This window comes from Hordeum vulgare, chromosome 2H, assembly GCF_904849725.1.
Source record: "Hordeum vulgare subsp. vulgare chromosome 2H, MorexV3_pseudomolecules_assembly, whole genome shotgun sequence".
Lineage (NCBI taxonomy): Eukaryota > Viridiplantae > Streptophyta > Magnoliopsida > Poales > Poaceae > Hordeum > Hordeum vulgare.
In genome coordinates this window covers 17,669,423-17,694,102 of record NC_058519.1, presented here as the reverse complement: position 1 = coordinate 17,694,102, position 24,680 = coordinate 17,669,423, and the positions used below count along the sequence as shown (strand labels likewise).

At 44.6% G+C, this 24,680-nt stretch overlaps 1 pseudogene; it reads left to right on the top strand.

Moving 5' to 3' along the window:
• The first annotated feature begins 1,003 nt into the window (after positions 1 to 1,003).
• LOC123425036 lies at positions 1,004 to 5,093 on the top strand (annotated as a pseudogene).
• Positions 5,094 to 24,680: the final 19,587 nt, after the last annotated feature.

Here is a 24,680-nt window from a genome sequence, read left to right as displayed (position 1 = left end):
CGAAATTATGGAGAATATTCAACCTACCCTCATACCGAGATTCAGGAACACCAATCGGCTTAAGGTCAGGAAGAAAGTCCACACAAAACTCAGTGACCTCCTCTGTTCCATAGCCCTTGGAGATGCTTCCTTCTGGCCTAGCATGGTTACGAACATATTTCTTTAAGACTCCCATGAACCTCTCGAAGGGGAACATATTGTGTAGAAACACAGGACCGAGAATTCTAATCTCTTCGACTAGGTGAACTAGGAGGTGTGTCATTATATTGAAGAAGGATGGCGGGAACAACAACTCAAAGCTGACCATACATTGGACGACATCAATCTGTAACCCTGATAGACTTCCTCGATCGATTACCTTCTGAGAAATTGCATTGAGGAATGCACATACCTTCACAATTGCCAGGCGAACATTTTCCGGTAGAATTCCCCTCAATGCAACCGGAAGCAATTCCGTCATAAGCACGTGGCAGTCATGAGACTTTAGGTTTTGGAATTTTTTGTCTTTCATATTTACGATTCCCTTTATATTCGACGAGAAGCCAGTCGGGACCTTGATACTGAAAAGGACTTCAAAGAATATTTCCTTCTTTTCCTTAGTAAGAGCGTAGCTGGCACGCCCTTGAAACTGCCCTGGATGCATGTCATCTCTTCCTTTATGACGTTCCTGGTCCTCCCGTGCTTCCGATGTATCTTTTGACTTCCCATACAAGCCCAGGAAGCCTAGAATATTCACGCAGAGATTCTTCGGCAGGTGCATCACGTCGATTGCCGAGCGGACCTCATGGACTTCCCAGTAGGGTAGCTCCCAAAATATAGATTTCTTCTTCCACATGGGTACGCGCTTATTAGGGCCGTTAGGAACAGGTTGGCTGCCAGGACCGTTTCCAAAGATTACTTTTAAATCTTTGACCATATCAAATACTTCAGCACTAGTACGGATGACAGGCTTCCCCAGGGGTTCTGCCTTGCCATTGAAATGCTTACCTTTTTTCTTTAAGGGATGCTTGGGCGGAAGAAAACGACGACTGTACGGGTACACAGTCTTCCTACATTTGTCCAGATATATACTTTCTGTCTGATCCAAACAGTGCATGCATGCATTGTATCCCTTGTTTGACTGTCCTGAAATGTTACTAAGAGCAGGCCAATCATTGATGGTTACGAAAAGCAAGGCTCGAAGGTCAAATTCCTCTTGTTTGTGCTCGTCCCACACACGTACACCTGGTTCGGCCCACAGCTGTAAAAGTTCATCAACTAATGTCCTTAGGTACACATCAATATCGTTGCCGGGTTGCTTTGGACCTTGGATAAGCACTGGCATCATAATGAACTTCCGCTTCATGCACAACCAGGAGGAAGGTCGTAGATACATAGAGTAACGGGCCAGGTGCTGTGACTGCAACTCTGCTCCCCAAAAGGATTCATGCCATATGTACTCAGACCTAACCATAAGTTCCTTGCGTGAGTTGCAAATCTCGGGAACTCTCGCTCGATTTTTCTCCACTGCCGACCATCAGCGGTGTGCCTCAACTTATCGTCTTTCATACGATCTTCCATGTGCCATCGCAACAACTTCGCATGATCTTTATTTCTGAACAGACGTTTCAACCGTGGTATTATAGGAGCATACCACATCACCTTGGCAGGAACCCTCTTCCTGGGTGGCTCGCCCTCAATATCACCAGGGTCATCTTTTCTGATCTTATACCGCAATGCAGTGCATACCGGGCATTTATCCATATTCTCGTACTTCTCACCGCGGTAGAGGATGCAGTCATTAGGGCATGCATGTATCTTCTGCACGTCTAATCCTAGAGGGCAGACAAGCTTCTTTGCTTCGTACGTGTTGGCGGGCAATTCGTTCTTTCTTGAAAGCATCTTCTTCATTAGTACCAGCAACTTTTCGAATGACGAGTCAGTCACACCGGTCTCTACCTTCCACTTCAGCAATTCCAGTGTGCTACCCAGCTTCTTCTGGCCATCTTCACAAGTTGGGTACAACAATTTGTTGTGGTCCTGTAACATCTGCTCGAACTGCAACCTCTCCTTTTCTGTGTCGCAACCTCGCCGTGCATCAGAAATGACCCGGCCAAGATCATCAGCGGGCTGATCTGGTTCCCGTTCTTCATCCTGATCTTCTTCTTCATTGTCTTCCATTGCGGTATCAGCATACCCAGGGAACATAGATCGGTAGTTGTCATCATCGTTCTCTTCTTCTTCATCGTCGTCTTCCATCATAACCCCTCTTTCTCCGTGCTTGGTCCAAACATTATAGCCCGACATAAAACCGGACCGAAGCAGGTGGCTCTGAATGACTCTTGAGGAAGTGTAATCCTTCTCATTCCGACATTCAACACATGGACAAAACATATAGCCACCATCATGCTTGTTCGCATCGGCTGCATCTCGAAAAGAATGCATGCCTTCTCTGTAAGCGGTCGTGCATCGATCACCGTACATCCATGGATGGCTCATCTGCGTTATACGACAGTATATCAAATACAATCATGATCCTAAAAATTAGTACCGCACGGTCTAAACGAGGAAATATAGTTGCTAACCTTTTAGAATAAGTAGAAATAAAGAGGAAGAGGTTTAAGTGTAGCTCAGTCATCTCATATCGTAGTTGTGTTCGGTGAACTGAAGCGGCATCGCTCTAACACACATTTCAACAAACACCTCTAGTGCATAAAAAAATGGAGAGCTAGCACACACCCACACTCTTCCATCCAAGAAAAATGCAAGGAAGAGGGGAGAGGGGGGTTGTGCTATATATAGGCAGAGGACTTTAGTCCCGGTTTGAGACACAAACCGGGACTAAAGGTGGGGCACATGCGGGCTGCACACCGCGTAGCCCTTTAGTCCCGGTTTGAGACACAAACCGGGACTAAAGGCTCCTTACGGGCCGGGACCAAAGCCTCGTGGGCGGCATTGCGATTTGGGGCGACGTGGCCGGGCCTTTAATCCCGGTCCAGAGGGAGGCCGGGACGAAAAGGTCCAGGCTAAAGGCCCGTTTTCCACTAGTGTGTGGACAGTTCAGTGCACACACTAGTTCTCCATCCCGGCATACATCCAACAGAAATGATGATGACACATCTTATGGTTACAGTGTTCCAGTTTCACCGAATTCATCCACGAACAGTTCTTTTGCACAGGGGGTATCCCAGCAAGATTTGAAGAAGAATCCCTTTTCGTGGCATCAATATCCCTTCCTATCCCGGTTCCATTCAAGTGGAGATAAGAAGGAGAAGGACACTTCTCAACGTGTTAACTCTATGGCCAGTGAATGTGAAGGGACTCCTATTAGCTCAGCAAGCTTCATGAGCAGCGACAAGTTCCATTTTTCATTCTATAAGTGGGCAGGGCAAGACAAAGAAGGAGCACAGCGGCAGGGTGATTTGAGGCTCGTGGTGGACCAGATCAAGCGAGGGGAAGGTCGAATTCGTCGGCTGACGGCGTAGGCAAGGGGTTCAACGGCGGCCAGAGGTAACTCGCAACTCTTCAGACTTTAAAAAAAAAAATGAAACTCCATGGACACTAGCACCCATGGTTTTATTGATATAGAAGAAGCATCCCTCATGAGAAACCAGAAATTCGTCCCCGAATTGGATCGAACCCTGGTTGCTGGAGACGCCACTGCGCTCCCTTGCCACTAGGCTACAGCCTAGTTCTCAACTCTTCAGACTTTGATGGATAACAAGTCAGCATCCGATAGTGCTCCACTGTTTGCCGGAAGTTCGTCGGTGGGTTCTACACTTGACGTATGTGGACAAGGAGGCTTCAAATCATGCTCTTTTATTCTCTGGCAACCTGTTGTTCATTGCATCAAGTATCTCTGCAATCTCTCTTCCTTCCAACTTGCTTTGAGTGCTTGACTACATCTCAATTTGATCTAATCTATTTTTCTTTTACTACTTGGCCCCTGCTAATCTCTCTTTGCATGTATTATTCGCACTAATTAACTTTGATGAGATATCAATGTTTCTTACTGGAGAGATCCATGCATCTACAATGTACTTTTATAGTCGGCAGTTCCTAGAACTAGAACAAAACATGCTCAATGACCCTGAAGTACAAACAGATTACTAACTGTACAAATAGATTACTAACTAAAGTGCACTGGCGCAGGCAACTAGATTTTAGATGAGAACGCATTTCAATTCTTTTAACCAGTCTGCAGCCCATGAATACAACACAATTACACTTCTAAAAAATTAGCCCCGGTCATGCTCGCTGCCACAAGCAAGTGCACAACTGCGGCAGTGGAACCATGGCTCGATGCCTGGGCTAGCGTGTGGTACGCCCTTCTTCACGTCCAGCGTGGTCTTTGGTACACGCACAACGTGAATGGACGCCGTGGTATTTGCTAAAGCAAATATAGAAGCTCCAGTTCCTGAAGGTGTTGGACACCCGTCATGCAATGGTATAGTCAGTCTTTGGACTGATAAGCTATTGCCTTTGAAGTGTTGAAGTATTTTCCTTCGTGGCTAGAATTATTCAATACAGTCAATGATGTTGCAAGATCTAACTTTTTTTTATAACTTGATATAAGGGACATCAACCTTATAATTGAATTATTTCAAGTTCTAGAATTATTCAATGGTATTGTTCTTTCTTCAGTGTAGATGCATGATATTACATGATTAAACATGTCAATTTTATAACTTGATTTAATTGTCTATATTATGCTCTATGTGCTATTACCAACAAAAATAGTACTTCCTCTGTCCCAATAATATAAGATGTTATTACATCCTATATGTATATTAGATGTAATAACATAAGTGTGGCAATAATGTGTTTGCACCAGTTAAGGAAGAACTTATCATTTACATTGTAAGAAACACGTCATGTTTATTCCCCATCATTTAAGTGTGTGCCATTCTATATTTGTTCATGTTGCTCATAGTACATTTTCAATATTTTTAGGATATGATTATGATGATGCTGCATACTGCTCCTCTGGAGTCTACGTCTCTTTGGATTCTTGGACACTTATAGCCAATGAGACTACATTTTCGGTTGTTAGCTGGAGCTATCACTATGACTGAAAATTTATTTCCACTCAAGTAAATTTATATGCTCACTGAAAACCAACGCATACCCCCCCCCCCTTTGCCAAAAAGGTCAAAGTGGATTTGTTCATATGCCAACTATATGTTCATGATATTATTTTTGGTCCCCTAACGAATCTTTCAATGAAGAGTTTGTTGCACTATTGACCGAGAAGTTTGAGATGTCTATGATGGAAGAGTTGAAGTTCTTTCTCGGGCTTGAAATCAAACAAGGAAGAGAAGGAACATTCATCAAACAAGCCAAGTACACTCAACACATGCTCAAGAGGTTCGAGCTCGAGGACGTCAAGCCGGTAAAATTTACCATGCCAACCAAAGGCAAGCTTGACAATGATCGCAATGGTAAAGCAGTGGATCAAATGGTATATCGCTCCATGATTGGATCCTTGCTTTACCTTTGTGCATCTAGACCAGATATCATGTTGAGTGTGGGAATCTGTGCACAGTTTCAATCCGCACCAAAGTAAAGCCACTATGCTACAATCAAATGAATCTTTTGGTATTTGGCTCATACCCCAAACTTTGGCTTATGGTACCCCAAAGGAGCAAGCTTTAGTTTTGTAGGTTACTCTGACTCAGATTGGGCTGGATACTGTGTCGGTAGGAAGTCAACTTCTGGAGGATGCCAATTCTTTGGTCGCTCTTTGGTAAGTTAATCTTCAAGGAAACAAAACTGTGTGTCACTTTCTTTCACCGCAGCTGAGTATGTAGCTGCCACAAGTTGTTGTGCTCAATTATTATGGATGAGGCAAACTTTAAAGGAATGTGGTGTCACCTGTGACAAAGTGCCTCTTCTTTGTGACTATGAGAGTGCCATCAAGATATCTCTCAATCCGGTGCAACATAGCAAGACCAAGCATATTGATATTCGTCATCATTTCATTCGAGATCATATCAAGCGAGGAGATATTGAGGTCCTCTTCATCAACACTCATGATCAACTTGGGGATATTTTCACTAAACCTCTAGACGAAGCAAGATTTCGCGAGTTAAGGCATGAGCTAAATATCATCGATTCAAGTAATGTGGATTGAAACTAGGGACACCACATCTCACTCATCATTATATTTTGCTCTAGGTGTAGGCATGGACATTGGGGGGTGTTGTTCTCTCAATGAACTTTCCCTCGCCCCATTATGCATAAATTGATAACGTCTTTCACATTCGCCATTGTTGATGGCACTTGTGCTTCAAAGACGAGCTGTGGTCATGAACCCAAGGATAATTCTTCGCGGTGTCATACCATTTGTATCAAACATTGGTGGCTCCGGCCATTGCCCTCTCTTCGCCAGAAGATTCGGTTCTATGTTCAAGTGCGTGCATGTCTATTTTTATCTTCACTTGGGTTTTCGTGTGCTTTTTCTCTTCCCATGGCAAGGTTCAAAGTGTTTTCATAAAAGGAGGCCAAGTTTCCAAGTGTTTTTGTAAGAAGGGGCACGGTACTACCACTCCCAGCACGGCAGTAAACTTTTACTGTCGCTGGACGAGCGGTACTACCACTCAGCTAGCAGTAGTAAAATTTTACTACCTCTAGCCAAGTGGTACTACCACGATGACTGCGGTACTACCGCGCCACCAGTGTCGTAGGAGGTTATTTTAGGGCAGGGGGTAGTTCATTCTCTTCCATACCCATTCATCTCGTGGCTCTCCCCTTTTTCTCTCTCTCTTCTCTAGAGCTGCTGCCGAAGGGAATCACCAGATCTCCTTCTCCGGCCACTCTCCTCCGATTCCGTTTGGTGGAATCCTCTCCCTTGTGCCATGGACCTCGGTATTGCCAATCGTTCCCTTCGTTTTTGCCTCATTTTTGTTGAATCTAGGGTTAGGGGCATGTATGTTCGTTCTTCGTATCATGGCACCATCTCTTCTTACTAGGAGGGTTGGGGAGTTCTTGTGTGGTAGAACGTTTCTGTGTAGGGCGCAAGATGTGGGTTTTGGGTCTCCGGTAGTACCGGATCTGCAAATTCCCTGTCAGATCTGGCACTTCGTCGCCCGTGCGGTACTACCGCTCCTCCTGGAGCGGTACTACCGCTGTCAGAGCGGTAGTAATTTTTTACTACCACTTGAGCAATGGTACTACCGTTGTCAGGGCGGTACTACCGCTGCCAGAGCGGTAGTAAAATTTTACCACCGCTCAAACAGCGATACTACCGCTGTTCCCTGAGCACACATGTTTCGTCCTTCAAGTTCTCCTTTTTCTCTGATTTTCTGATTTGCTTTGATATTTTCCTTGACTTCTTTGTCATTGCATTGTGTTTGCGTTTGCGTGTCATAGGTGGTGGCTCCAGGTGCTCTAATCCACCTCGAGATGCCAGTTCCAAGCGACCTCGTTCATTAGATATTCCCGAGGTATCACACGCTCCAAAGTGCAACTTCAAGAAACCTGCTCAGAAGAACAAGAATAACACCGTTGATTGGGATGCTATGCCACTTGCAGAGTTTCAGCTTCGCCGAAAGGTCAACCCCTATGACAGCGATAGTGTTCAGTTCCCCAGAGGTGACATGTTCTGGTCTAAGCAGCAATTTCTTATTTATGAGGATGTGATCAAGACGAAGAAGAATATCAAGTTGCCTCTTCGAGACAAATCTGCTAGCCTCGAGTTGCCCCTTCCACAAGCCACTACACCAAATTGCTAGTCATTCGATGTCCTCCGAGCGGCTTGTGAAAGGCCACATATGGTTGTTTCTTGCTCGTAGTCGTGGAATTTGGTGTAGTGTTGTCCATGAAAAAGCATCCGTCGTTTCCATTGGTGTTATGCATCTAGGGAGCCCCGCTGTGGCAGTACTGCTAGCACTTTGTGGTGCCTGACACCTTTCCTATTAAGAAAACATATTAAGAAGCTCCGGGTTGCCAAAATCTTTGTCAATCTGAGCCTTCACATTTGCATTTCCTCTCAAGTACTGAATGCACTCGTCCATCGGCTGAGCATAGAATTTGTATGACTTGTCTAGCTGTATATGACTTTCCTGGTCTGGATGATTAGGTTCATCTAAATCGTATGACATATAGCTGTAGTAGTAATCTTAGTAGTATAAATACCGAACACTTGTCCACATTGCACCCATTCTCAACCCTATCGCCACTGAGAATTTATAAGTTGATGCATATATTTCTCCATGTTTTATAGTGTATGAGATATTGGAGTACACCAAAAGGTTCAAGGTTAAAGATGTGCGGTGGCGCACAGTCTGTGCACCATATGTTGGTGAATCATAGTCTGAATAGGGTAGGTACTGTTACATCCATCTTAGGACAACACGAATGAAGAATTCAGTGTTAGATAACAAAGGCAACTGATAGCAAGTCAATTGCACACCACACGTGCAATGTCTCCTCTGTTGACCAGGATCCCGGTGCCACACCGATGATTCTTGGCCGCATCCAACCGCGGCGGAGTGCCATGGGTGTGCTGTCCCGTGTCATGAACCGCATCATGTGCCCACACAATCTCTTGTTGAGGAGAGGTGATGGACGAATTATGAAGCAGTTGCATTGAGGGGTAGGTGGTGCTCGGCTGAATGTGCAGGCTGAGGAGATTGGCGGCGAGACACACTTGGCGAAGAGGGGAGGGAGAGAGAAGTCAAAACCACCATCAGCAAGGTGTCACCGGCAGTAAGTGCTATCCCATGTTGGCCAGTTTTTCGAGCATCCAAGTTTATGTCTGTCATAGCCGTATACGATTTAACCCGTTCTAACTCTTGCTACTGTTCTTGAGAACAATAAATAAAGTGGACACATATGTTTCCTTTGCGTATCTTCTATTTCTAAATAGCTAGCACCCACTAGCTATATTTACTAGAAATGCAACCACACGACATGAGCAACTTTCATGTATTCTTTTAGCATGTTTCCCGCAGCAACGCGTCGGGGCATCGTCTATTGTATAGAGTATGCTTGAGATATTGGAGTACAATACAAGATAACTTCTGTGAGGAAGCAGCTTGCTAAGTTGTTGTTTTTTTGCGGGAAAGCGTGGAGTTAAATGCACAAAACCACCACATTACCGTCATAGCTCTTAGAAACTCATTACTTTACAAAAACACATGACACTTCGTACCACATTAGAATTTTGACAGTGACAAAAAACATTGATCCGTAATGCTAGGCGCTTCACTGACGTCACTAATCGGTTAGGGCCACATGCCGGGCTGAGTTGGCAGGAAATAAATGCCACATAGACAAATTAAACTTGATCTTCCTTTTCCAACTAAGCCCGACATGTGGCCCAGTCGATTAGTGACGTGAACGAAGCGTTTAGCATTTTGGATTAGTGATATTTTTGTCAATGTCAAAATTCTGCTACCATGCAAAGCGTCATGTTTTATAAAATGATGATTTTTTGAGAGCTATGACGCTTACGTGGTGGTTCTGTGTATTTAACTTGAAGAGCCTGTTAAGTTGTTGAAGGGAATCTTCTGTGGTTGTAAGAGGATCATTCGTGAGGCAGTGATTTTTTCCGTTTCTTTTCAAAATGGCAGGATTCTTGCATTCAGTCCGATCACCTTCTAATGCATCCAGATAAAAATTAGTGTGTGCTCGTTTGATCGAGGGATGCTGTCCGGTGCCAAAATGGAAGTGTCGTGCAATTTGATCGAAACGTGTTTTCAGCATGTTCCAGCCATGTTCTTTTGCTTTGGAATCTGGTGATGTACATGTTATCATCAGCCGTTGCTAGCTGTTAGGGTTCGCTAATCAGGTGTGTTACGCCTGCCGGGTTAACCACCACCACAATATTTTGCAATGAAAACCAAATCGTACTGCAGTAATTTGAATGGCGTGCTGAAGCATGCCTACTAGGAGGAAAGTTGCACATAACTTGGACTCCTGGAGTACCCAGCGACACATGACTAAAAGATCAAAGCTAACTGGGGCAGATCTGTTTGGCTTGGGGAACCAGTTATTTGGTCCTTTCCTTGGCACTTGGCACGTAACCTAAAACGAGAACAAGTATGACAAATTGACAATCCATGAAAGATGCAACATTATCTATTTTCACTTGAGCGACCTTGGTAAGCACTAGTGGAAAACGGGCCTTTGGCCTGGACCATTTAGTCCCGGCCTGCCTCTGGGCCGGGACTAAAGGCCCGGCCACATCGCCCCAATTCTCAATGCCTCCCTCGAGGCTTTAGTCCCGGCCCGTAAGGAGCCTTTCGTCCCGGTTCGTGTCGCAAACTGGGACTAAAGGGCTACGCGGCGGGCAGTGGTGGTGGCAACCGTTCGTATCCCCCTTTAGTCCCGGTTGGCGGGTTAAGCCGGGACTAAAGGACTAACACGTGGCCTGCCGTAGTGGTGGCGACCGATGGTATACCTCTTTAGTCCCGGTTGGGTGGTTCAACCCGGGACTAAAGGCCTAACACGTGGCCTGCCGTAGTGGTGGCGACCGTTGGTATACCTCTTTAGTCCCGGTTGGTGGCTCAACCCGGGACTAAAGGCCTAACACGTGGCCTGCCGTAGTGGTGGCAACCGTTTGGCATCCCCCTTTAGTCCCGGTTGGTGGCTCAACCCGGGACTAGAGGCCCAAACGGTTTGTATCCCGCGTCGTTTCGGGCGATGAAAAGCACGAACCGAAGCGTACAGTCGCCATTTCTCTGTTCTTCTTCTCTCTCGCGTCGCCCTCTCTGTTCTTCTTCTCTCTCGCGTCGCCCTCTGTGTTCTTCTCCTCTGTTCTTCCACCATGCCAACTAGCTTTCGTATGGTGCTCGCACATGGCACGACGATGCTCGATGTCGTGTTCACAAACCTGAGCAAGGAGGTGCCGTTTTTTCTTCAACAGTTGAAGGAAAATGGTTTGACCACGCAACGGATCATGAGAATTTCTTGGGGCTTGATCTGGAGTACACGGCCGATCAACGTGGTGTTGCCGTCATCCAGCTATGCTTCCAACGCCATGTCTTGATCTTCCAATGGGCGAAGTAAGTTTTGAGGCTTTCTTTGATTCAAGATAATGACATTGTAAGTTTATTTGTTTCAATCATAGTTGGTTCCCTTCAAATAGTTGTAGTGAAACAATTTTGATTAGTTGAAGGGGAGCACAATCTAATTGGAATAGTGTTCCATAATCTGAAAAATCGTATTAGAATCAACTAGTGTTTAATATGTTCCATTGGAATCATAGTTGGTTCCCTTCAAATAGTTGTAGTGAAACAATTTTGATTAGTTGAAGGGGAGCACAATCTCATTGGAATAGTGTTCCATAATCTAAAAAATCGAATTAGAATCAACTAGTGTTTAATATGTTCCATTGGAATCATAGTTGCTTCCCTTCAAATAGTTGTAGTGAAACAATTTTGATTAGTTGAAGGAAACACAATCTCATTGGAATAGTGTTCCATAATCTGAAAAATCGTATTAGAATCAACTAGTGTTTAATATGTTCCAATGGAATCATAGTTGGTTCGCTTCAAATAGTTGTAGTGAAACAATTTTGATTAGTTGAAGGGAACACAATCTGATTGGAATAGTGTTCCATAATGTGAAAATTGAATATAGCTAGTGATCTCTCTAGGTTCCATTGGATAGCAATATGATATGTCATAGTCATGAAAATTGCATATAGCTAGTGATCTCTCTAGGTTCCATTGGATAGCTATAGTGATCTCTCTAGGTTCCATTGCATATGTTCTATTTGAATCCTAAAGATAAGTTTCTCTTTAGTTGTAGTGAAACATGTTTCCTTATTGCAGCAGTATGTAACATTTGTTCCATTTTAATTTGTTTCTGTTGCAGGAGTGACAAGCATTGTCCAGAACTCATGGACTTCCTTCACAGAGGCATCACTTTTGCTTCCGTTGACATAAGGAACGACAAGCTGAAGATGAGGCACAGCTTCGGTATTGAGATACTAGCTGGTTGCCTCGTTGATCTCCAAACGATATTCAGGCTTCGACATGACAGGACTTTGATGGCTCATATGGCAGTTGCCTTGCTCGACGATTCATATGCTGATATGAAGACCAGTTTCCCAAAGTCTCAGCACAGACTTTGGGAGAAGGGCCCACTTGATGATATCAACATTGAGTATGCAGCAAAAGATGCATATGTTTCATACGAGTTGTATCGCAAGATTCGAGTCGTCCACTATGGCCAGCGTCACCTCAAGGAAGGTGGACATTCTGATTCAGATGATTCAGACGAGTAGTGTTCTTAACGTCGAACACTTGTATATATATCTATTGTAGCTATTATTATGTACTGTTTGGACTAGTATCATGTACTTCTTGGACCAATTTATATATGTCTAGTTTCTGTTTGTGCCATTATAGTTTCCAAATTTGAATGGTTTAGCCCTTTCTAACTTCATTTGCTACTTTTGAATGGTTTAGCCCTTTCTAACTTCATGGTATCATGCATTTCGACCACATATATATACAAAAAGTCTTCAGTTCAAATAAGTTCAAAAAATGAAATCCCTTTTGTAACAGATCTGTTTTTGATTAAAACAATCACTTCTCCTTCTTCTCCTTGTGCTAGATATTGGTTATGCACTAGGGGAAGTAGGAGTAGCGACCATCATCGACGGTTGAAAAATCAGGTGAGCTAGTGTTCACCATATATGAGAGAAGAAGAAATCCCTTTGTGATGTGCCTTTGAATGGTGCATTTTGAACACAAAAAAAGTATGGAGTTCAAATAAGTTCAAAAAAATGAAATCCCTTTGTAAGAGATGAGTTCTCGTTCGAAACCCTGCTACTTCGAGAGAGATTGTCAGTTTTGTACACGAAGTGCATCCAGTTTTTGTCATAGCCCTCTCAACTTTTTAACACATTCTATGTGGGTGAAATGATGATAGCATGCCAACTTTCAACATTTTGAGAGTTCATTTGTAGTGCTTTTCAATTTCAGGGTCAACTAGCTCAAAAACAAATAAGTAAATGCACGAAATATACCAAATGAAGTCAGAATAACAAAATAGATAATAGTTTGGATTGTCAAAATTATTAATTATGAAAATAAAAAATAGTTTTGCATTATTTATTCAATTTGAAACACTTTTTATTATCATAGTTTTGTCAAATTCTCAAATATGCAAAAAGAATTTTTAATAAACATAGTTTTTAATTGAAAATAACAAAATAGATAATAGTTTGGATAGTCAAAATTATTAATTATTAAAATAAAAAATAGTTTTCATTATTTATTCAATTTGAAACACTTTTCATTATCATAGTTTTGTCAAATTCTCAAATATGCAAAAAGAATTTTTCATAAACATAGTTTTTAATTGAAAATAACAAAATAGATAATAGTTTGGATAGTCAAAATTATTAATTATGAAAATAAAAAATAGTTTTGCATTATTTATTCAATTTGAAACACTTTTCATTATCATAGTTTTGTCAAATTCTCAAATATGCAAAAAGAATTTTTAATAAACATAGTTTTTAATTGAAAATAAAAAATAGATAATAGTTTGGATAGTCATAATTATTAATTATGAAAATAAAAAATAGTTTTGCATTATTTATTCCATTTGAAACACTTTTCATTATCATAGTTTTGTCAAATTCTCAAATATGCAAACAGAATTTTTAATAAACATAGTTTTTAATTGAAAATAACAAAATAAGTTAATAGTTTGGATAGTCAAAATTATTAATTTTGAAAATAGAAAATAGTTTTGAATTATTTATTCAATTTCAAACGCTTTTCATTATCATAGTTTTGTCAAATTCTCAAATATGCAAAAAGAGTTTTTAAAAAACATAGTTTTTAATTGAAAATAACAAAATAAGTTAATAGTTTGGATAGTCAAAATAATTAATTTTGAAAATAGAAAAAAATTGAAACTATATGAGAAATCATGGACAAAATTCGACCTCAATTCACTTTGAATTCAGATTGAATTTTATCCACAGTTTCGAATATAGTTTCAATTTTCAGTAAGTTTAGGCCCGTAAGACTGCTTTAGAGAGGAGCTCGATGGACAAGCTACGACGGGGCTTATAAACAAGTGTTAGTCCCCCTCGCTGGGCGAGGTGGGACTAAACTTATCGTGCAGCCGAGGAGGGGCTTTAGTCCCGGGTGGAGCCACGCACTGGGACTAAAGACCCCCTGCTTCCCGCCTCTTGGTCTTCCCGAAAAGAGGCCTTTAGTCCCGGGTCGTGGCTCCACCCGGGACTAAAGGGGGTCTTTAGTCCCGGCCCGAGCCACGCACCGGTAATATAGATCCACCTATATAAGCGGGACTTCGAAAATTTCCAACCCAATTCGTCCATTTCTCTTCTTCTTTCTCTCGTTCTCCTGCCCGGCGCGGCATAGCGACGAACGTAACCGACGCCGTCAGGCTGCCCGCCGTCCTGCTCGCCGTCGGCCGTCCTCCTCGCCGCCGCGCCGTCCTCCTCGCCGTCGCGCCATCCGCCGCGCCGTCCTCCTCACCTCCTCGTTGTCCTCCTCGCCGCCGTGCCGTCCTCCTCGCCGTCGCGCCGTCCGCCACGCTGTCCTCCTCGCCGCCGCGCCGTCCTCCGCGCCGTCCTCCTCGCGAACACTCCGACCAGTAAGCCCACCGCCCCCTCCTCCCCAACACTCCGGCCAGTATAGAAGAAAAGATGAAAAAGGAGAAGAGAAGAAGAAAAAGGAGAAGAAAGGAAGAAAAAGGAGAAGAAAAGAAGAAAAAGGAGAAGAAAAGAAGAAAAAGAAAAGATTTTTTGTCATTTAATTCCTATTGTTATTAGGTTTGTGCTAGATTATTAGGGTTAGTAATATTTAGAATTAGGTTAGGGTGACAAGAAGAAGAAATATGAACAAAAATAAGAAAATAAGATTATTGCTTAATTTTGCTATTATTAATAGTTTAATTTTGCTATTGTAATAGTTTAGTTTTGCTATTATTAATAGTTAATTTTGCTATTGTATATGCTTAAGTGTTAATAGTTATTTTTAGCAAGAAAATTAATAGAACTAGTTTATCTTTTTAGTTCATTTTACGATGCCTATCCCGCATCCTCGTCGTCGACTCGGCGGAGGACACCTGCTTGATCAGAGGGGCCCTGTCCGGGACTGGGCTCCGCCCGGCTGGTATTGGGAGGGGCTACCTTCCGGGGGGCGTAGGTTGGTGAGGAGCCAGCCCGTCGTTGACCCGATCCTTGTTTGGTGGCGGTCGCGTGGGCCAGTGAGGGTGCCGAGGCTTCCGGACACCGCGGAGGTGGTACGTCACCGTGTCAGCGAGGAGGATGAGCACGTCCGTTGCTACATGGTTGCGTTGGAGGGCAGGTTCAATCATACCTGGCAGGTTCTTCGGGGATCTCACTGGAGCTATGATCCTGTGATGGTTCCTTCTCTTTGGGTGTCCACCGCCCGCGCCGATACCCGTCAGGCGCTACGGTTCTACATGTATTAGTGATGCTATATGTATGATAGTATTCGAGGAGTATTAATGATAATATTCGACGATGTACGGACAAAAGTGATGATGTATTAGCTTATAATTGAATGCATGCAAATTTGAATACTACTTTATTTTACGATTTGGTTTTGCTTATGGAATGCTCAAATTGGAAAAGTACTCCTCCTTTGAATACTATGCAGAAATCTAGGAGTCTCAAATTGGAAAAGTACTCCTACTTTGGTTTTTGGTACAAAGGTTAAGAGAATCCGTTTTTTGCAGAACTATGGATCCACATATCAGGAACCTCGAAGAGGAAGAACTTCTGGAAGATATAATCAAAGACGGCCCCGACGTTGAACCAGCTGAATCTCCATCATCATATCTAAACCAGGACGTTGGAATGGAGGTCGAGCGACACGAAGATGAAGCCGATGGGGCAGGAGATAGGTCCAATGACGGAGAAGGTGATAGCTCCACTGATGGACAAGCCGGTGAAGAGGAGAAGTCCGGCGAGGTATACATATGAAGTTCGACAATCACTTGTAATATGTGAAAAATATTGGAGATAGCTCTATATTGTATACATATACATTCATTTGACGAATGTTTCTCCCTCTTAGGCCTCCACATCAAGCAAAACTACGAAACGAGGCCCGACTAGAAAGTTGGATGCACGGACGCATTACACATTTGAGGTGATATTTCCTACGGGCGAACCCAAGCTTCCTAAGAATGCTGCTGACACATCCAAGAAGCAATGCGGAGTTCTCGTTAGGGATCACGTCCCGATCAGCGTTCGAGAGTGGAACAAGTGCAAAGGGGCAGCCGATAGTGACTATGTCGCCGAAAGGTACAAAGGTAATCTTTGGAATGATCTCATGTCACATTTCAACCTGCGAGAATGTGAGAATGAAGACGCCGCAGAAAAACTGAGGGCCAAAGTCAAGCAGTGGACTCTGAAGAAGATGGCCGAACTGTTCCGTAGCTGGAAGAAGAAGTTATGGAAAAACTATCTGAAAACACAGAAAGTGCCAATATTCGAGGGGTATCTAGCCAAGTAGGCGAATCACTGGAAGGCATTTCAAGAGTACAAGGAGTCAGAAGATGCCCAGGCATTATCAGAAAAGAACAAGATAAATGCCGACAAGAAGAAATATCACCACAAGCTCGGGCCAGGGGGCTATGAGACTGCCATCCCAAAGTGGGATAAGAAAGAGCAAGATCTGATAGATAAAGGCGTCGTACCTGAACCACTCCGTGATGAGTGGGAATTGAGAGCAAGAAATTGGTTCCTTGCGCATGATGGGTCGTACGACGAAACAACAGGGGACCTCATCTGCAATGACAATCTTAGGATACCCAGGGAGAATTGGAAAAGGATAGTGAAACAAATTAAGGAGGGAAGAAGAAAGTTCACTGCAGATAGAGAGAAAGATTTTCTCACACTGGTCCTCGGCAATGACGAATATGGAGGACGAACGCGAGGCTTCGGTCCTTCTTACCCGTGGTGGCCTGGGTTTGCGAGAGACCAAGACACTTACAGAAGCCGAGAGAGAGCAAAGAAGCGGCAGCAGGATGAGGAGAATGACAAGTTCAACCAGTTCCTTGCCAGGACTAACGAGCAACAGAAGCAGATTGATGAGCTTAGAGGAGTACCACGCCAGGAAGATCCTGCAGTTGATATTACCGGCGCCCCATCTAAGCGGATAAGCAGCGTGGCTAAATCTGAGGCCCCGCCCAACGATGAACGAAGAATGATAGAGGGCGGTCCCGGCTACCCCGTGGATGGAATCAAGGAGTCAACATCATGTGAACTCCATCAGAAATTCAAGAACATATCCATGAAGGTTGCCGTCGGACAAGCTTTACCTTCTGGTCCTGATGCACGCTGGCATGGCCGTGAGATTCCAGCTGGCTTTGCTAAAGTCGGGGTGGATGAAATCATGACGGGGTTTAATGATATGGAGCTCGACATAGCTGGACCCGAAGATGAGAGGACACTCGGAGAAATACTGGGTGGAGTCATCCTATGGGACAAGAACTACATCAAGCTTCCAGGCTCGGCCCCAAGGACAACACCGCCTCCGAGTCGTCGCAGGTCACCTACACCTCCATTACCTCCAAGCCCTCCACATGACGTCGGCCAGCACAACACGAGTCCATCTCGATCACCGCCGCCGGACTTGGGTCGTCCGTCTCCGCCGCCGCTCGCACATGATACTAAGCGGAAGCGTGCCAGCAAGAACGCTTCGTCGATGATTTCTAAGGGACGGAGCTCCCCAAAGCGCAAACTTTCGCCCCTCCCAAAGGTACCTCATGCTAATCTTCCTATCAGACCTTATGATCGTACCCCCGAGGAAAACGCCAGGATAGCAAAGGAACAACATGACGCGCAGATGAAAAGGAAGGAACCCGAGCCCCGCCCGAAATACACCGAGAAGAACATAGCATGGGCAAAAGACTTCATAACCACTCCATCACAGTATGACTTACACTATAAGCCTGATGACTATACACGCACATTGCAGAAGGAAGTGAAAAAGAGCAGGTCACATGCAAGTGCAAGTGGGAGAAAATCAAGTTCAAATACAAGCAAGAAAAAATCAGACGTTCCTCAGCTTGGACAACAGGCCAAACAGTCGATCCCACCCCTCAAGGTGTTAACCGAGAATGTTCCCCCTCCGGTGCAGGGGCAAGCTTTTGAAAAAGCAAAGGAGTTGGCGGATGAATGTGGTATCTTGGTTGAAAATTTGCTAGCTTCCCAAGACGACAGGATACCCAAGGCTGTGGTAGCCCCTAAGCCACAGTTTGTCATGGGAGAGCCTTTGGTCAGCAAAGATGATCTCCCAACAAATATGCGTTACTTGCATAAATGGTACTTAAGTGAATCAAAGAATGGGAGAAGGATGATCGTGCTGAGTGTCCCATAGGAGTACTACGGCCGTTCCGAAGAAATCCATATCGACTTTGATGAACTCTTCCAGATGTACAATGGCGACGCCCTCGACAAATCGATTATGAGTTGCTATTGTCTGTAAGTTTTTCAATTCGTTGTCTACATATAACTTGTTTAGTTATTTCAATTCATTGTCTATATATAACTTGTACTCTATTATGCAGAATGAAGAGTCTGGAGTGTAAAAGTAAGAGCATCCTAAATATTGGGTTTATTGATCCAGATAAAATACATATAGCGATGCTAACTAATTATCCCAAGGAGACGGAGGAAAACCTTCTAAGGTTTCTAAGAGATCAAAATTTCTGTGACCACATATTGTTTCCATACAACTTCAGATGAGGGTCTTTACTCTGTTGTGTCCATTCACTTATAAGTGTAATTGATAAGTTACTCACACACACACACACACATATATATATACATGTGCAGCTTCCATTGGATTCTGTTGGACATTCAAATTGATAAGGGAAGAGTTGATGCCTTCGACCCATTATCGAGACCCTTGGAACAGTTCCAAAGCCTGCAGGACATGCTCCAAGGGTAATTTTAATCATTCTTGCGCTCTATCGGTCTTTTTCGATGATTTTCTGATATATCAATTAATGAAAAACTTAGCAAATCATTATCCTTGTCGGGCAGGGTTTGGAATCGGTTCAAGTGCGTGACTCCCGGTAACTTCCCTGAAAAGCTGACCTTTAGAGCGGCTCAGGTAAGTAGTAGTATGATATACTTCTATTAATTTTCAATACATTTATGATGCTAGATTATTATTTTGATTATATACATTCCATTGTCGTAAAGTGGGACCAGCAGCCACGGGGAACGCATCTATGCGGATACTATGTTTGCGAGACCATTCGCACGTTTACCTCTGAGTTCAAGGATCACAGATTCGACGTAAGCAATGAACATTCACACCTCTATTTTTACCCGTCATTCTTTGTTATCATGATTGATATTCATATTCATCTCCTCTTTTTATATAGCACACGGCCATGAGGACGAAGGTCCTACCAGAGCAACGCGCGATTGCTGTTGCAGAGGAGCTTGCGGGATTTCTGAGGACGGAAGCTATAGAAGACAAAGGACGATTTAGTGTAGCTAAGGGCCATTACTGATGTTCGTCCATGTAATCGAATAGACGGACTCTAGTCCCGATAATTCAGATCTCCATATAATTGTATATATATGATCGCTTGTAAGATAAGTTAATCTTATATATATATGCATAATAAATTCTATTTTAAATTATATAAAAACTAATTCCCGAACACAAAACGAGACATCACGTTAATCTCCTGAACACCTAAACCCTAAAACCCTAAAACCCAAAAATAATTTCATTTAAAAAAAAACCCAAAAGCCAGCAAAATCTGAAAATCTTTAGTCCCGAACCGTGTAACGATCCGGGACTAAAGGGCCTGCCCCTGGGGCGCTACGAGGCGCCCACGTGGAGCACCTTTAATCCCGGCGTGTAAGAGGATCGAGACGAAAAGGTTAGGCCTTTAGTCCCGCCTTTAGTCCCGGTTGGTGAACCGGGACTAAAGCCCCTTACGGGCCGAGGCTATAGGCCCTGTCCCCACTAGTGAAGTGGGTCCAACTACCATGCGGATGAAGAAGACGACACACAAACGGTAAGTTTTTGCATGCTCGAATACAAAGGGAGATAACACTTCTCCTGCCGCCCGACTCTGGAGCAAAGGTCGATGACTGTCGCCACCCCCGACCTATAGAGCTCATAGTGACGGCGCTCCTCCTCAATGCGCTCCGGGTACTAGTGACGGAGCTCCACCATGTACTCCCTGTCGGCGCAATCTCTTCCCGCAACTCGCGTGTGGAGGCGACCCCGGGTTCAATAGGGTCATTCTCCAGTTCACGAGCAGGTTGAGAATCTACAAACTACGGCAGAAATGTAGACGCTGAACCAACTATTGAGGAAAACAAACATAATGCAAGCGACAAGAATGCTGCATGAGATGAGGTGAAACAATATGAGAGGTCTATAACTAACAAACGAAAGAGGAATACATTGGTCGTCGTTAATGGGTTCTATTTAACCGCGACGAAACATTCAGAACTACATTGGCACACTGATGACTGTTGATATGCAAATTAGTCGACTTTATGTCATTCTATAGCAACCTTTTGATAATACTTAAATTCATTATTTATGAAGTTCAGAATGTTTTACCTTCTTAGAAAATCGCATCATAGCCACGAACTTAAAACGTTGGAAAGAGAATAACAAGATTTTCAGACTAAATGTCGGGGAATTACACAATACGTCAGGTAACAAGGATTGCTCTCTAGATCGAGAAGCATCATCATAGGTATATTATATATTTAGCATCCGTAGCAGCCCGGCCTAGCTAGCTCAAAGCTGGCTCACATGAGACTGACTGAGCAAATACAACCTCTAAACCAACATATGCAATATGTTTGGTTGCCCGCACTTAGTTTTCACGCATTAGGGGATAGCTTAGCATACGGTGTTGTGTTGCTCGCATTGTCCGAACTCACACATAAGCACACTGTTAGGTTGTATACATGGTGTGAGATGTGCTAACCTTATACCTATGTGGCGAGGTTATCTTACACATGATCACACCTAGCACACCAACACCACAGGAGAGCAATGTCGATGAACTGCACGATGATGATAAAGTTTTTCACCGCAAGGCATGGTGTCACCTTGCCAACTGCAATATTACCAACTTCAACTACGCCAACCGTGTGCTTTCGCACGTAGTTGACGTAAGCTTCCGCCGCCACATGCCTAGTCTTAAACCCTCTATGGCTGCTGTTGCTGTAAGAGGCAACTTGTTCATTGCAACCTTCCCCCGAACTGTAAATCCCAGGTATATTTCCGACGAACACAACATACCATTTGTCCTAGAAGTGCACAAGAGCAACAGTTGAAGCACCAAGGAAAAGAACAATCAAGAAGCAAACGATGTAGAAGAGGTAGTAAGCATGATAATTTGGCATAACAAGTTTCTAACCTAGCACTACTCCGGTGTCATCCTACCACCACATTCAGAAGAGGATGCCATTCTACCTCCGTAAGTTCACGATCATCATGAGGGGGTTAGTATATACCATCTCAACAAAAATATACAGACCATATGCGTCAAACAGTTTTCAAGCCCTAGCTACACAAAATATATGTTGTCATCACCGTTGCCATCGCCATCATCATCCAGGATTATGCACGCACCAGCAGCAAGCTCTAGTAGCAGTGCTTGCCCAACCAGCTCTTGAGCCAGAGCACCCTATGGGCGTCTGTCATGGCAAAAAAGCAACACCCTGGGCCTTGTTGTCCAACAGGTGGCTCAAGGGCTACCATGAGAGTCTCATTGTTCAAGCCGCCTTGATCCATGATGGTGTTGTACAAGTCAAGGTGGATGTCGAGGGTCTTGATCTCTCTAACGGCGGTTGCCACCTCCTTTACGGCCTGAGTCATGCTGGTGAAGACACTTATCTCCTCCTCCATGAGGACGCCCCTCTTACTCTTTCGATCAAGCATAGGGACAGGCTCAAATAGCTTCCCAGGGCCATCAAGCACTGCCTCTACGTCTAGGGTGCCTTGGAACTCCGTCCGGATGGGAGAATCGAGAGCGTTACACAGGAGCCCTTGGCATGCTTGCCGGTTGCCAGCCCCAAGGACAAGATGTGATGCATCCGGTTGTAGTTCTGGATGGGTGTGTCGAGGAACTCAGCGTCCTTGGGGTGGTCCTAAGATGGAAGCACATGTGTTGTTAGTTGCTAGAAGGCAATGATTTACAGTGTTCAAAACAAGGGTATAGTGAGCTAACCGCGTCATGTCCGATGTAGTGCCCTGCCTCCAGATTGATAGAGCAAGTGCTCTAATCCCAGGAGGCGCCGCTGAGGTCTCTGAGCTTGGAAACATGGATCCATCGAGCTCTTCATGTTCTCAGGTGATTGTACACTTGGGTGACGCTCACCTTCGGGCCACAAAACTCGAACACCTACTTGACAACGGTGTTCAAGTGCACCTCCTTGAATACCTTATCAGTCCTAACCACACTAGAGATGGGCTCACACATGTTGTTCAGCACGAACATGGACATGAACGGCTGTCAATTCATATTGTCCCTACCATCCTTCTTGGCCTTCAGTGCAGCGATAGCAGAAGTGGCAGCTGCTCAATGAGCATAGCTAGCTGGCACAAAGATAGAGGCACTAGGTGACACCTCGAACATCTCTGAATCCGCAAGCATGTTCTGTTCGAGGAGGGGCTGCGAGTCCTTGACATAGGAGGCCGCAAACTGGTTGTCTGCGAGGACAAGGGCCCGACTAAGCTCTTGTGTCTGCGTGGACATGTCCTATAATCGTATCACGCATAGACAGTAAGCATAGCACACACAGTACCACAACATCACAACCGAACGATCAATGAAAGTAGGAGCACACAAGACAACTAGATAGGAATCCATACCAATAGCTACCTCAACATCAAAACATGCTACTCTACCATGCTACAAATCCTACACAACTAGCTATGAGTCCATAGTGTTCATTATTATCATACTGCTCTAGTTACACAAATTCAACACAGATAGCTACCACAACATCAGCATATGCTCATATATCAATGAACGAATGAATCCTACCACATGTTTGCACATCTAACCCTATGACTACATCCTCTCAGATTTAGCTAGAACAAACAGTGAGAAAATAGGTGATTGAACTCACACAGACCATGGCTACAACTTGGGGGGGACGTGGGAGGGGTCAGAGAAGTTGAGGAGAGGAATTGCCACGGTCGTAGACCGTGGGCCGGTGAAGGAGCTACGCTTACTTGGTCGTTGGTGCCGGCGCGCGTCGGCGGGAAAGCTTGAAAGGGGGAGAAGGGTGGCGGGGCTCTGGGCAGTGAGAGGATGGGGGCTAAATAGGGTGACCGAATCGACGGGAGGTGAGCCAAAATTCTCCCGCCAATTTTTCAAAAATGCGCGGGAGCTCGTGCCATCTCCGTGGTCGCACGATCTTTGCACCGCGTTTTCCTCCTCTGCCTCGCACGAGCCAGACTCTGGATAAACTCACGTTCCGAGCGTAGGTCACCGGCCTAGCTAGGAGTGCTATAAAGTTGGTATCGTGCAGGTCAAACAGTGTATGCAGGTTAATAAAATAGCCTGATTATTTTTACTGCGGTCCTGAATGGGCCTTATGTAGGCAACCAAACGCATCAATAGTGATTCTTTTTCGGCCAATTTTGCCATCTAAGACACTGTCTTTGAGTTGCTGCTCAACTCCATGTTCATTTGTACACGAGAGTGGGCGCAACAATTCGAATGCATACAAAGAGTCTGTTAACTATCTTCCACAGAATAACACGTGGTTAATTCCATTTGGAAATATCTATCAAGCATGGAATGCGCCCGTCGGCTAATCGTCTGAACATATAATTTGTATGACTTTTCTAGCTATATATAACCGTCCTGATCTGCATGATGAAGTTAGTTAGGTTCATCTAAATCATATGACATGTAGCAGTAATTGTAATCCTAGAAGTATAAATACTAAGTGCATCTTCACATTGAACCTGTTCTCATTTCTACTGTCATGCATTGAAATTTAAGAAGTTGATGCATGCATATATTTATCTATATTTAATAGTGTATGAGATATTGGAGTAAACAAGAAAGTAGAAGGCTTGAGGTTCGGTGTTCTCCTACAATACAAGTGACGTCTCGCCATCCTACTAGAGCATCTCCAATAGGCGGTCCAAATGTAAAAATACCTAACTTTGGACCGTCAGAGGCAAAAAAACGCTTCTCCAGCAGACGGTCCATATGTAAAAAAAATTGGACCGCGGCCTCCTCGTGATGTAAAACGCAACACCTCGCGGTGGAAATTTACATCACGAGGTGCATCTGGTCCAAAACCAGCCACCGCCCACGAATGCCCAACCGCCACTTCATTTCCCTTCCCGCCCGCCCGCCCGCGTCTGCCCAACCGCTTCCCGCCCGCCCGCCGTCCGACGCCGCCATGGCGGAAGGCGACGACCCTGCCGCCTTCTCCGCCGCCGCCGCAGCCGGTGGGCTGACCCCCGTGGGCGCCGCCGCTGCCATCTCGCCCGCAACCGTTGCCATGCCGCCGCCCTCGTCCGCCGGCCCGGATTAGCGCCGCCCCGGCCGGTGGCCACCGCGCCGGTGGCGGAGCCGACGAAGGGACGAGGCGGCGGAAAACGGGCGGCCAACCGCAGCCGCAACTCGACCGACAGTTCTACGGGGCCGGTGAAGCTCTCCAAGGCGGCCGCGGCGGCTCGGGGTGACAAATCGCAGCCGATTTGGTCGGC